At 42.5% G+C, this 12,878-nt stretch overlaps 1 protein-coding gene across 10 annotated transcripts in view; it reads right to left on the minus strand.

The window, feature by feature from the left end:
• The window catches only part of OSTN (osteocrin), a 171,483-nt gene that overhangs the window by 111,235 nt on the left and 47,370 nt on the right, over positions 1 to 12,878 (minus strand). For 4 of the 10 annotated variants that reach the window (XM_075132035.1, XM_075132032.1, XM_075132036.1 and 1 more), the window contains 3 exons: positions 4,191 to 4,421; positions 2,801 to 2,890; positions 2,590 to 2,678 (listed from right to left, as the gene is read on the minus strand). The exons of 2 other annotated variants lie outside the window; for them this stretch is intronic. The gene's annotated coding sequence lies outside the window, so the exon portion shown is untranslated. The remainder of the gene's footprint in view (positions 1 to 2,589; positions 2,679 to 2,800; positions 2,891 to 4,190; positions 4,422 to 12,878) is intronic. 4 more of the 10 variants (XM_048864236.2, XM_075132034.1, XM_048864234.2 and 1 more) reach the window with 2 other exon arrangements.

Here is a 12,878-nt window from a genome sequence, read left to right on the forward strand (position 1 = left end):
TCTTTGTCTCACAAGTCAGGAAGGGCGTCTGAGGATTCAGTCTCCTGGGGCTCTCTGGGGTGCAGGAGCCATGTTAATTCTGTGTCTCTCGAGTTCAGGATCAGGATAACCCCATGGCTTTGTTTAAAGCCAATATGTAAATTGAGATAAACTCACATTCCTTTGTCGAGGACAGAGCTGCTTATCACTTTTATCTAGGCTAGGTTGTCTGGTCTTAACCATGGATTAGTAACATCCTCCCGAGGGAATTCAGAACTGCACATAGAACATTAACGTGTGTTTTTTACAATATTAATCACCAACGTGGTAACCTGACACAATACCTTTGGGATAAATTCCCTGATGACAGAGTGTTGTGTATAGTGAGTCGGTTGGGTCTGATGAGAAACAGCATACGCAATGGTATGCCATTGGGCATGAAGGGCTCTTTGGGTCACAGGACTAAACCTGTCCTGACAGGGAGAAGGACTAGATGACCTAATGGGTCTTTCCCATCTCCACATTTCAGGATTCTGTGCCGTAAACCTGCTCAGTGAATTTCCTTTCGTAATCTCAGTGTTCCCATAGCCATGGAGGAGCAGGCAGGTGCTGAGGGGCTGCAGCGTGACGAGGGCTGGGGTGGAGATTGAGGCAGAAGTCCTGCAGAAAGCCAGAGACATCTGCAAAAGAAGGGCCTGTGGCCCTAGGAGGGAGACAGTTTTGCCTCCTGCATTGAGATTCGGCTCATAGGTGCCTCCCAGGGGGTCAGGAGAGAGAGTTGCCCAGGGTGCTCCCTGGCTTTGGCAGCGCCATTAGCCTATCCGCGGATGAATGGGGCCCTTAGAAAAGGCGAGCAATATTTTTTTCCCCTTCCTGCACATATTCAGAGATGCAGATTTTTTCCCTCTCTTTGGGCTTCTTTCATTTGTGATTTCTAATCATCATTCTGCTCTCCTTTCCCCCCTTTTCTTCCCTTCTCATTTGTGAGCCGCCCCCAGGGCTTGGCATCACTCCAGACCCAATGAACTCTAGAAGGGTTTTTTTTCCCATTTTTTTCCTTCCTTCTTCTCCTCTCTATTCAAGCTGAACTTGTGGACAAACTAAACCCTGGCACTAGGTTATTGTGTCCCACCCCCACTTCCCATCGGAGGATTGTGAGAGAGGATTAAACTAATCGTGTATACTGGCTCGCTCCCTCATCAATGCTCTTGTCTTGTCCTGGACTCTGGTCATGCCACAAAATGGTATGGAAGTGTAACGCACCACCAGCATGTTACTGCAGTCACTGCCTTTACACATTAATTCAGCAGAAGCAGCCGGACATGGAGGGCTGGTTCTGTATTGTTCAATGTCGACAGATTCACCAAAAGCAATCCTTGTTAAAAAAAAAATGATCTAGATTTGTAGTTTACTGTTATAGGGAGTGGGACAAGTGTGCCAGTAGCCGGTCGTTTAAGTGGTTGTGGATTGGCTTATTTGTTAATTAACACTTAAGCAAAGAGAATCGGAAGCTGTGCAGTGAGGGGAGGGAGTTGCAGAGAGCGGGAATACTGTGAATTTAACATCAGCATCTGGGAGTTCATTTGATTCCTTTCCAGGACCCAATCCATACTGACAATAAGCAGCAGCAGTCACCTGCTGGGCATAATCACTCTGCTGCTGGAAGCAATAATAACCTGTACTCCTCACACAGAGTTTTGCATCAACAGGTATCAGAGCGCTCCTCAAAGGAAGACAAGCATTGTTGTTGCCATTTTACAGCTGGGGAAATTGAGGTGCAGGAAGTGATTTGTCCCAGCTCACACCAGGAAGCAAATGGATGTGCTGGGAATAGAGCCCAGATCTTCTGACTAATACTTTGGTGCTCCGGCCATTGAAAATACTGGCTCCCTGCTACTGACCATGGTTACCAGACAGCTCTGAAGGGATGATTCAAAGACTTTTGATGGGTTCTCCATCACTGCCCATTTGTAAATCAAGACTGGATATTTTCCTAGAAGAGAGGTTCCAGTTCACACAGGAATTATTCTGGGGATGTTCTGTGGCCTATGTTATGCAGGGGGAGGTCAGGCTAGATGATCACAGGAGTCCTTGATTCTAGAACCATTCTCATTAAAGAAAGCTGTGTGTAGACCAGCACCACGTTTCACTGACTGGCACAGAGCACCTTCCATTCAAGGGTCTCAGAATGCTCAGCAGACACCAAGGCTCCCAATTCACCAAAGCACTTAAGCATGTGGTCAAGACATGACTTCAGTGAAACTTAAGCATGTGAGAGCTTGTTTGCGTAGGGGCCTAACTGATTAAATTTCCCAACCTCCCTGTGAGGTAGGTGAGAATTAAACAGAGAATTGCACAGAGGGCAGAGAGGAATAAAATTATGTAAATGTGGATCGGGGGTGTGTGGAATTTTTAAGCACTCCCCTTTCTGGAGGATTAAGGCACAGGACTATGGGTCATGAGGTGCAGATACTATTCCCAGCTCTGCCAAAAACTTCCTCTGGGACAAGCCACTTAGCCTCTCTCTGCCTCAGTTTCTAATCTTTGTGTATATATTTCCTGTTCAAGCCAGATAGCGATATGACACAGACCATCAACACAGTGGCTTACCATGCTGAACCTGGGGTTCTGATCAGAGCTTCTGCACACAATACGTTATCTAAGATGTGTCTTCTAAATACAACCACTGGTGTGAGTACCTGAGGAAAGAGGAAAACATGCTGGATGAAGTTAGCTGATTTGGAGGGGGGAAAACATAGGGGAACTTCTCTCTGAGCTGTCACAGGTGAGACGCTCAGAGGGAACTCATTGCAATTCACACCTCATAATCTCAGTTCAAGACCCTTTTGCTGAACACTGATGGTGAGAGGAGAGATCCAGTTCTACTGATATTGTCTGGGGCAGCAAGGTTCTGCATGGAAGGAGTAAGACAAGTGAACAAAAATGGTATATCTAGGGAACACACTCACATACACACACACACACACACAAATTGTCTAGGTGGTTTGTCAATGAGCAATTAAATACTCGCCTGAATGGAAACATCAAAAATGAACCTCATTGTGGCTTTAAATAGCCTCTTATGTGAGAGATCGGTCTTCACTGCCAGATCTAGCTTGGGTAAACTCTGCCACAGCCAGGATTCTCTGAATGTCCATCAGCCAGTTGCATCACACTCTGAATAGCTTGGCATTACCTCATGCCTTCAGGGAAAGGCTGCACTAAATGAACTAGCAGCCTGTTCTCTCGGTGCATTTATTTATTTATTTAGGTGAGAGGAGTTTTATTTTGTTTTGTCTCGCTTCCCCCCCAGCTGCGGGTAACGAGAGTGCATGGTAATGGAAAAAGGTGGCGGAGAGAATGCTTTGGGACGTCTGAGTGGGGCTTGGGAACAGGGGTGAAGGGGAAACGTGAGTCAAAAGACTAAGTCCAAGTTTGAGTCTGGGAGTCTTTAACGGAGACGGAATACTGACTAGTTGAGCAAATTGAGCTCTTTCAGTGGGATTTGGGCAAGTGACTGGTTTGCATCCAAGCAGAAAATGTCATTCTTTCCAGTCGGTACCAGTGAAAATTAGAGATGAGAGATAATTATAAAATTAGAGATGAGAGCTGGCCCCGTGAAACCTTGAAGGGGGATGAGGGGAAACCAGGACAAGCAAGCAATTAAAAGGGAATTGCAGTCTCCTTTAAAAAAAAATGAAGGCAGAAAAAATTGATTAGGGGAACTCAAAGAGGAAGGACTCCAGGGCAGAGTGATAAGCAGAGCTGTGCAGAACTCCACTAGGGTGCATGCAAACCTACACTGCAATGACGGGGCTGTCTACGGAGCTAGACAGAGAGAGAGAACATGTTGATTCATCTCCTGTTCTGCCTGTATATTCCCCCTGCTCCTGAATGTTGCTTTGAGTTTTTGGTTCCACTGAATAAACCCCAAAATTGAAGCAAATAAAACAGTTTCAACTATTTTCACAGCAAAACTGTATGAAGTTATGCGCTTCCTGTAACTGTGATTGAAAATCCACAAATCAGCTAAAATATGGGCCTAGGGCCACTCACAGGTTTATTTCCTTATACTTTAGATTCCTCCCCAATCTGCCTTCTCAGATATTGCTGCTAATTCCATTGTCCTGGGAACTTTGCCAGTCACAATATTATTCACTCATCTGACAGTCTATGTGAAGAGGGTAGATATTATTTATATGAATATTTACATCTTGAGAAGATCTGAGTTGATAAAAAGATACAAATTTGTTTGCTCTCAAGTGTGAATATGTCCTTTTTCACACAAATATTTTGGTTCATAACTGGTAGGAGTAGTTAAATTGTCATCATAAATCCAAGTCTCTTTCTCAGATGACATGTAACTTCAGGAGATTCATGGTTTTCATATTGTTTCAGCCCATGGATGGTAGAGATCAGCTACTTTTCATGGTCATTCTACCCTGGAACCAAAATAGCATAAACACATCTGGTCACATGAAATTTCAACACAACAGAATTACAATAGAGGTAAGTAAGTAAGGATTAGATTTGTCCATTTCACCATATACACATAAATGGATGAAAAAATATTCCATGTATAATAATAGAAATTTACAGATAGCCTAAGTAAGAATAACGCTGTTTGAGAAATTATTAGAGTTTGATTTAAGGATATTTACTTCTCATATATTTTGACATGTGATGTGGACAATTTGTGGTTTGATGGTAATAAAGCTTTAACTTTTTGAATCTCATTAAATAATTATTGATTTACACCCCACCCCCCCATAATTTCCCAGAACTAGGAAAATTTCAATCAATCAAAACTGAAAAAATGCTTAAAAATAAACATTGATATTATCTGTCAAGAATATTAAAAATACAAACCAAATTCTGCCAATCCCAAGTATAGGGCTGTAAAAGGAAAGTCTCACGGGTGCTATCCATTATAATATGGATAAATAATAACAATTCCATAACCATGTGGAACTTCATAGTGATAGAGAAGATAGTTTCTAGGATCTTGTATTCCAAAAATACAGCCCCCTACCACTTGAAGTATTGGGAAATTACCACCATTAACATTTAGCAGAATAAACCCTATAATACACAGCTGAGTTTATTCCATCCAAAAGAAGGTAGTGGTCTCCTGGAACATGGCGCACCTCCATGCCTGTCTTCTTGCCCCACAGGAACTGGGCAAACTCCATTAGTTGTGCATTCACGGAGCCCTTTATTTTGAGTTCTTTCCAAAAAGACCACTACCATCCTACCAGCCTGATTATTGAATTACCCCAATCAGCTACCTCTGGGAACTAACTGGCTTCTGAGTGATCAGGTTGCAGGCTCATCCGTTACCTCCCTGCACTCTGCTACACACCCATGTACACTAGTCATCTCCATACAATATAATACTGGTATAAATATCGGACGCTTTACCTGAGAGTCTGGGAGCCCTGCCTAGCCATTCATTAAGCCGTACAGCCTATGGTATAACAGGTACTTACATGGTATGTAGGTACCCATCACCACTACATTTGAGCACCATTGACAGCTGTGTAACATGTTCACAGTGACACAGTCAGAAACCATACAAACATGTACTGGCCTTCATGACAAGCTTGAAATTCAGGCCAAGTTAGTCTAAAGATTTGCTAAGCATCACCAAATTTTCAAGCAAACTTGGGGTTAGTTTATAGCTTTACATCAAAATACCAGCACTGCAATATTCAAGCTTTCATCTGACTGTGATGCAAAAGAAGGAGAGATTTGACATGTTTGGCTGAGCTCCACTTTCAGATTTTGCATTCATTTGAATCCAAAATGTAATTGAAAAATTCAGTATGAGAATCCCATTGAAACCAAAGGAAATGGCCACATGACTCCCTGAAAAGTGCAAGGAATGTGTTTCCCACATCTCTACTTGCAATAACACCTGTGAGGCATAAATCATATCATATAACTATTTTACAAATGTTTCATCTGAGGCACAGAGACATTAAATAACTTTGCTAAGGCCACAAAGTGAGTCAGTGACACAGCTGCAACAAAACCCAGGAGTACTGCTTTCCAGTCTTTCACTAGCCATCTTACCACATTCTCTCTCTACATTCACACACTCATTGAGAGGGTGAGAGATGGATTCTTGGAAATTAACCTGTGGAAGTCACAGCCACAAGATATTGAGGCCAAGAATTTGGCAGGATTCAGAAAAAGGTTACACATTTATATGAGTAATAAGAAAACTCAAAGTTCTATTAGACAGAATAAGGATCAATATTTTCGAGGGATATAAACCCTTATAGGTCCGGGCACAAGCTAAGCCCCAGTTGCCTGAGGTTAGAAAGAAACCTCCTCTATTATCAGGTTATTCCATAACTGGGAATTTCTTGTTCTTTCTTCTGAAGTATTTGCTACTAGTCTCTGTTGTCTACTTGGATCACTTGTCTTATGCACTACAGCAATTCCTATGAGATGTCCATATAATTAATTTATTTTGTGTACATCAACTTATCTTTGGAATCAAGTTGTGGTGATGTGGGTGAAGGCTTGTGTTTGCTGCCGTGAGCTGAACAGTTTCCCCTATTCCTGGATATTCCTCAATATATGACATGAAATAGTATTAGTGAAATACTACAAAGGATTGGTCGAGCACATACCGCTGAAGACAACAGACACTAAGATCATATGGTAACTATTTCTGCTGGATAGATCACGGGAAAGGCAGGGGTACTGGGTGCTTATTTTCATCTTGTTCATCTGGCTTTTCCTTTCAGATGGTGAGTTTCAGGTTTTAGCTCCCTGTAGGACCCAGAACAACTGTTCATTAATCATATATCCCGGGGTCTGCGTGATGCTATGGCAACTGCCAAGCCTGGCTGGGATATTTTCCTTACAGTTTCAAAGCCTGAAAACAAACAAATTTGTGCAACTGACACAAACAGCCTTTTCTACTCAGTTTTAATGGTTCGGGAAGACCAGAGCCTCAAGTGTCTGCTCTGTTCTCAACAATTTGCTAATGATAATTAAAGACGCCCAATATTTGCCAATTATTTCAGCACCTGATTCAGCCAAAGGAGATATAAGCTCAGGAGAAAAGTGAATACAGTGAACTTCATCCAGACACGAGGCGTTCCTACCATGAAGTGGCCAAGGGCTTTAAAGAGAACAAAGGCAGCAGAGTAAAATGTTCGCTCAACTGCAGATCAGAGATGGACACAGAGATGGTGCCAAAAGCCGGAACAGAGATTTCAAAAGCTGGAGAGTGGATTGCTTTAAACTTCTCCACACAATTCCATCCAGAAGAAGTTGCTTAGACAACTGTAACCCCACTGGACTTCCATCAGGGCAATACAACTCCATGCGGGAGAGATTCTGGAAGGTCAGAATCTGGTTTCTGCTAAGTTGGGAAGGCCAACAAAGGGGATGGTGCTTTGAAGGCAGTGCCCCTTGAAATAAGGACCACTCCCTCTCCATGTTCCATGTGGTGCTAAGCATGCTGCCAGCATCCAGCAAGCACAGGGATGGACAAAAGAAGGAGAAGATAGCTCTGAAGTGGAACCTTGAGACTTAGCACCCGCAGCCCGGGTTGGGCAAGGCTACGAAGGTTTGCTGTATTCGAGAAGTACTGCAAGCGAAGTCAGTGGGGATTGAGATGGTTTACCATCACTCAGGACCTTTCAGGATTGGGCTCTGTTGAGTCTGCTATAATTCCCATCACAGTAGTATCCTCTCAGAGCTTCCCAGGTAAATTAGTTCCCTTGTGGATTCCAGATAATACAGTGATGGATACAGTATAAGAACCTGAATAGAATAGTCTTCTGCACTTGCCCTTCTGGGTTGCAGGAAGCCGTGCTTGGGGTATTTCTTAAAAATAAGATTACAGTTATGGTGAGGATGCCATATCAAAGAGGAAGTCTTGCATCATGCCCTAAATGTGTAGGAGATGGCTTTTCTCTCTTCATCCCTGCCCAGTACTCAGTGCCCTCAACTTTCATGTACTGCCCAGCACCCTGCAGGATCAAGCCTCAGGATCAAGCCTCAGAGGTATGAACATGCCATCTCTGTGAGGGAAAGAGGAACCAATCCATTAACAGGAAATTGGCCTACCTGCCAATCTAACTGAGTGGAACATGTTCTATTCTCGCACAGGCTTATCACTCCCTGTGAATGGCAAGGATCAGCCAAACACCTTGTTAAGTTTGCAAAATGCATGGAAAAATAAAAATAGCAACCAAGCAAAAAGTTCAGGGCTGTTATTAAAGCAGTGACCATTCAAGAGGCACTGCTCACATGAACAATGGATTCTTTTGCTCTGGTTTAAACCGGGGATTTCTTGTCACATACTGCACTTGCACATGAGCCCATGGTTACATCATGTCTGCTTGCCCAGGAATGGGACAGAAGCCAGAACAAAATCAGATTTAGAATGCTGTGCATGTGTTTGTACCTGTGTTCTTGAGAACGCTTGAGAATTGAAACAAAAAGAGACGCATTCTTGTGAGTTCTGCACTAGGGGGAAAAAGGAAGGGAAATTGCTCCAGAAAGAAGGCATCCCTGGAACATTGTCTTTTTAGAAACGCTCACCAATTCCACGTCAGATTAGACTGGTGATGGACGTCTACCTCAGGTGGCTATCGGACAGGCTTGGAACAGGAAAGTGGCATGTCTACTGCTAACATAGTATTTCCCTTTTATAGGGACTGATCCAAAGCCTGTTGAAGTCAGTCAGAGCTTTTCCAATCACTTCAGTGAATACTGGATGGACCCACAGAGGACTTTTCATCCACAGATCTCAAAGCACTTTTCAAAGGAATGAAATAGTCTGGGTTTGTCAGTGAAATACTATAAGAGTTTGTTCCAGTAAATGCCATTGAAGAAAACAGATGCAAAGATGACATGTCATCTGTGTTACTACTGGATAGGTTTGGGAAGAGGCAGGGGTATCAGATGATTGTTTTCCATTTCCCTATTAAAATAGGGAGATCTTATTACCAATCCTGTGATTGTCCGGATGTCTATAGTAGTCTAAATGCAGATTTTGCAATGGAAATCCAGCGTGGATCAAAAAGGGGAATTACATCATAATGACTTTTTATTCTATGGGAAAAACGGATTCTTGTCAGAAAATTACAGTGTTGCCTACTCTTATGATTTGATCAAAAATCTCATGATATTTGGTGTTTTTCTTAATGCCCTAACTCCTGGAGTCACATAATTATGTGAAAATCTTAGCTTTCATGAAATAAGGGTAAGTTTCTAGCCCACATGGTTTGGGAGAAGAAAATGAAAATGACCCCAGTGTGATCAGAAAGCAAATCAAAAGAACCAAGAACTTACATTTTTTTGAATCTCACAATATTTTTGGAGCCTGATTTAGGATTTTTGAACGATTGGTGTCAGCAGTACTAAGGTTATTAAGATGAGTCTCCTTTTTATAATTTTAATTTTAAATCCAGCTAATTGTAATGTTCAGTTGGAGCTCAATGTCTGGTCCAAACATTTCAACTGATCAAAGGAAAGACCTTTGTTGAATTTGGAGAGGAAAAATATTGAAATAGCAGTTTTAAACTTGTGAAGAATAAGTCAAAGTGTGCATGATATAAATGCTAAGCATCAGCCAAAGTAGTTGTAGGAAGCTTTATAAATGGCACCATATATAAAGTTCCAATACAGTTCATTTTTAGTATGATTAGTTTCAAATCTTTTTAAGATCTTTATTTAAGTTTTCAAACAATTTCAAAAGTTCTACACTGTGTTTAAACTCTTCTGCAACTGTGGCCTTTATCTACTTTATCTATCTTTATGTACCTGGATAACCAGCACCTGGAATAATCAGCTGAATCATAGAATCATAGAATATCAGGGTTGGAAGGTACCCCTGAAGGTCATCTAGTCCAACCCCCTGCTCGAAGCAGGACCAATTCCCAGTTAAATCATCCCAGCCAGGGCTTTGTCAAGCCTGACCTTAAAAACCTCTAAGGAAGGGGATTCTACCACCTCCCTAGGTAACGCATTCCAGTGTTTCACCACCCTCTTAGTGAAAAAGTTTTTCCTAATATCCAATCTAAACCTCCCCCACTGCAACTTGAGACCATTACTCCTCGTTCTGTCATCTGCTACCATTGAGAACAGTCTAGAGCCATCCTCTTTGGAACCCCCTTTCAGGTAGTTGAAAGCAGCTATCAAATCCCCCCTCATTCTTCTCTTCTGCAGGCTAAACAATCCCAGCTCCCTCAGCCTCTTCTCATAAGTCATGTGTTCTAGACCCCTAATCATTTTTGTTGCTCTTCGCTGGACTCTCTCCAATTTATCCACATCCTTCTTGTAGTGTGGGGCCCAAAACTGGACACAGTACTCCAGATGAGGCCTCTGTTGTTCAACCAATGTTGAATAGAGGGGAACGATCACGTCCCTCGATCTGCTCGCTATGCCCCTACTTATACATCCCAAAATGCCATTGGCCTTCTTGGCAACAAGGGCACACTGCTGACTCATATCCAGCTTCTCGTCCACTGTACTATTACATCATTCTAAGATCTGGAATATTTATTTTGCAGGCTTCAATGTTAGCACACTGGGGCTGATACTCTCTTATCTTGCACTTTGTGCAGTCATTTCTACTTGGGCAAAGTGTGTGGAAAATGCATCCAAATCGGTATGGTAGCATTTTACATGCACTTTGCACTCACTTTGCCCACATGGAAATGACTGTGCAAAGCAGGGGAAAAGCAGGCCAACCAATCTTTGCTGGCAGTACATTTAACCTGAAACTACACAAGATGCTGAAGTGATCAGAAAAGCCATAAGGTGGCATTATTCCCCCTATTAACTATCCGCAGAACGAAGACATTCTTCAAACTCTATATGGCAATACTGCTATTACAGCACAGCAGATGGGCTATTTTGTTTTCCAGAAGGAAAAAAAAAACAGAAAAGGAAATCAGCTATGTAATAGCAAGATGCATACAGAGTATAATATAGGGCCAGATTAGACAGATTAGTTCTCAATTTAGACAGAGTTCTCATTGAATACAGTGGTTCTGCCTGTATAGAGTATTGACTCCGTAAAGACATCAAGACATAGGCTTATGCTGCATAAATTGTACAGAACATGCAAACTAGTCCTTTGGGTCTCTGCTGTCCAGCTACATCCCCGATTCAGAGATATAATAGAATCATGAAATGCATGGACATAGGAGTGACAAGAAAGCCTCAAACGATTTGGAGGTTCAGGTTGGATGCTCATCTGCTTTCAATTCACGTGTTCTGGAAAACTTTTTTGTTTGTTTGTTTGTTTGTTTTGTCACAGATGGTCCCAAGCTGCGCATTTCAGATCCAGCTTTGAAATTTTCCCATTTGGCCACCTGTAGAGTAGGGAGCCAGCTGCAATATTCCAATCTCCACCTGAATTTGCCCAAAGTGGTTTTGGTTCTGGTCCATCTTTACTTTCGAGCGTGATATCACACTCATTGGGATTTTTATTAAGAGTCAGTTCAGTTCAAATCCAATATGGCACCCAGAGCTCATGGTGATAAGCATGGGATGGATGCAAAGGGCAAAGGCAAATTTCACTAAGCTGTAGGAATTACATATTGGGTTTTCAAGTTTAATTCACCTGCCTTGTGACCTACTATCATAAATTTACCTACCTACATGGGAGGGTTCTACATGGATCAGTACTAGGCCCGATGGTATTCAATATTTTTATCCAGGATCTGGTTGTAAATATAAAATCGCTGCTGATTAAATTTGCAGATGACACCAAGACTGGTGGCGTACTAAATAGTGACGGGCACATGCAGTAATACACAGTGATCTGGATCACTTCCTAAGCTGGGCCCATTCAAATAAAATTGATCTTAATACAGCCAAATACAGGTCCTACACCTAGGAACAAAGAATGCAGGCCAGGCCTACAGAGGTGGGGGCTGTCTCCTGGACAGCAGCACCTTTAGGGGTCATAATGGATCAGCAACTCAACAAGAGCTTCCCGTGCGATGCTGTGGCAGAAAGGGCTAATGGGATCCTGGGATGTAGAAATAGGGGAGGGGTGAGTAGGAGAAGGCAGGTGAGTTTATCTCTTTCGAGGGGCTTGGAGAGACTGACACTAGAAAACTGCCTCCGGTTCTGGTGTTCACATTCTAAAAAGGATATCGAACAATTGGAAAGAAACGAGCCACAGAAAAAGAGCAACAAAGAAAGAAGACCTGAAGAAAAGCTCTGTGTAGTTCAAAAGTTTGTCCCTCTCACCAACAGAAGCTGGTCGAATAAAAGATATTACCTCCCAACCTTGTCTCACAAAAAAGAGTCACAAACTCCTGTGTCTACACTGGAGCTTAACTGTATCTCTCGGGGGAGTTAATTTTTCACACCCCTGAGCAATGTAGCTAGGATGACCTGACTTCATAGTGTAGACCAGTCAGCTCTTACAATGAGAGATGTAAAGAGCTCAGAAATTGAAAGGTGACTTAATTACAGTGTCTAAATGCCGTCACTAACAGGCTCTTTAAACTAGCAGAGAAAGGCATAAGATTTTGACATGGTTTCCCACAGTATTCTTGCCAGTAAGTTAAAGAAGTATGGGCTGCATGAATGCATGATAAGGTGGATAGAAAGCTGGCTAGATTGTCGGGCTCAACGGATAATGATCAATGGTTCCATGTCTAGTTGGCAGCCGGTATCAAGTGGAATGCCCCAAGGGTCGGTCCTCAGGCCAGTTTTGTTCAATATCTTCATTAATGATCTGGAGGATGGAGTGGATTGCACCCTCAGCAAGTTTGCAGATGACACAAAACTGGGAGGAGAGGTAGATACACTGGAGGGTAGGGATAGAATACAGAGGGACCTAGACAAATTAGAGGATTGGACCAAAAGAAACCTGATGAAGGTCAACAAGGACAAGTGCAGAGACCTGC

This window comes from Caretta caretta, chromosome 9 (assembly GCF_965140235.1).
Source record: "Caretta caretta isolate rCarCar2 chromosome 9, rCarCar1.hap1, whole genome shotgun sequence".
In the NCBI taxonomy this organism is placed as follows: Eukaryota; Metazoa; Chordata; order Testudines; family Cheloniidae; genus Caretta; species Caretta caretta.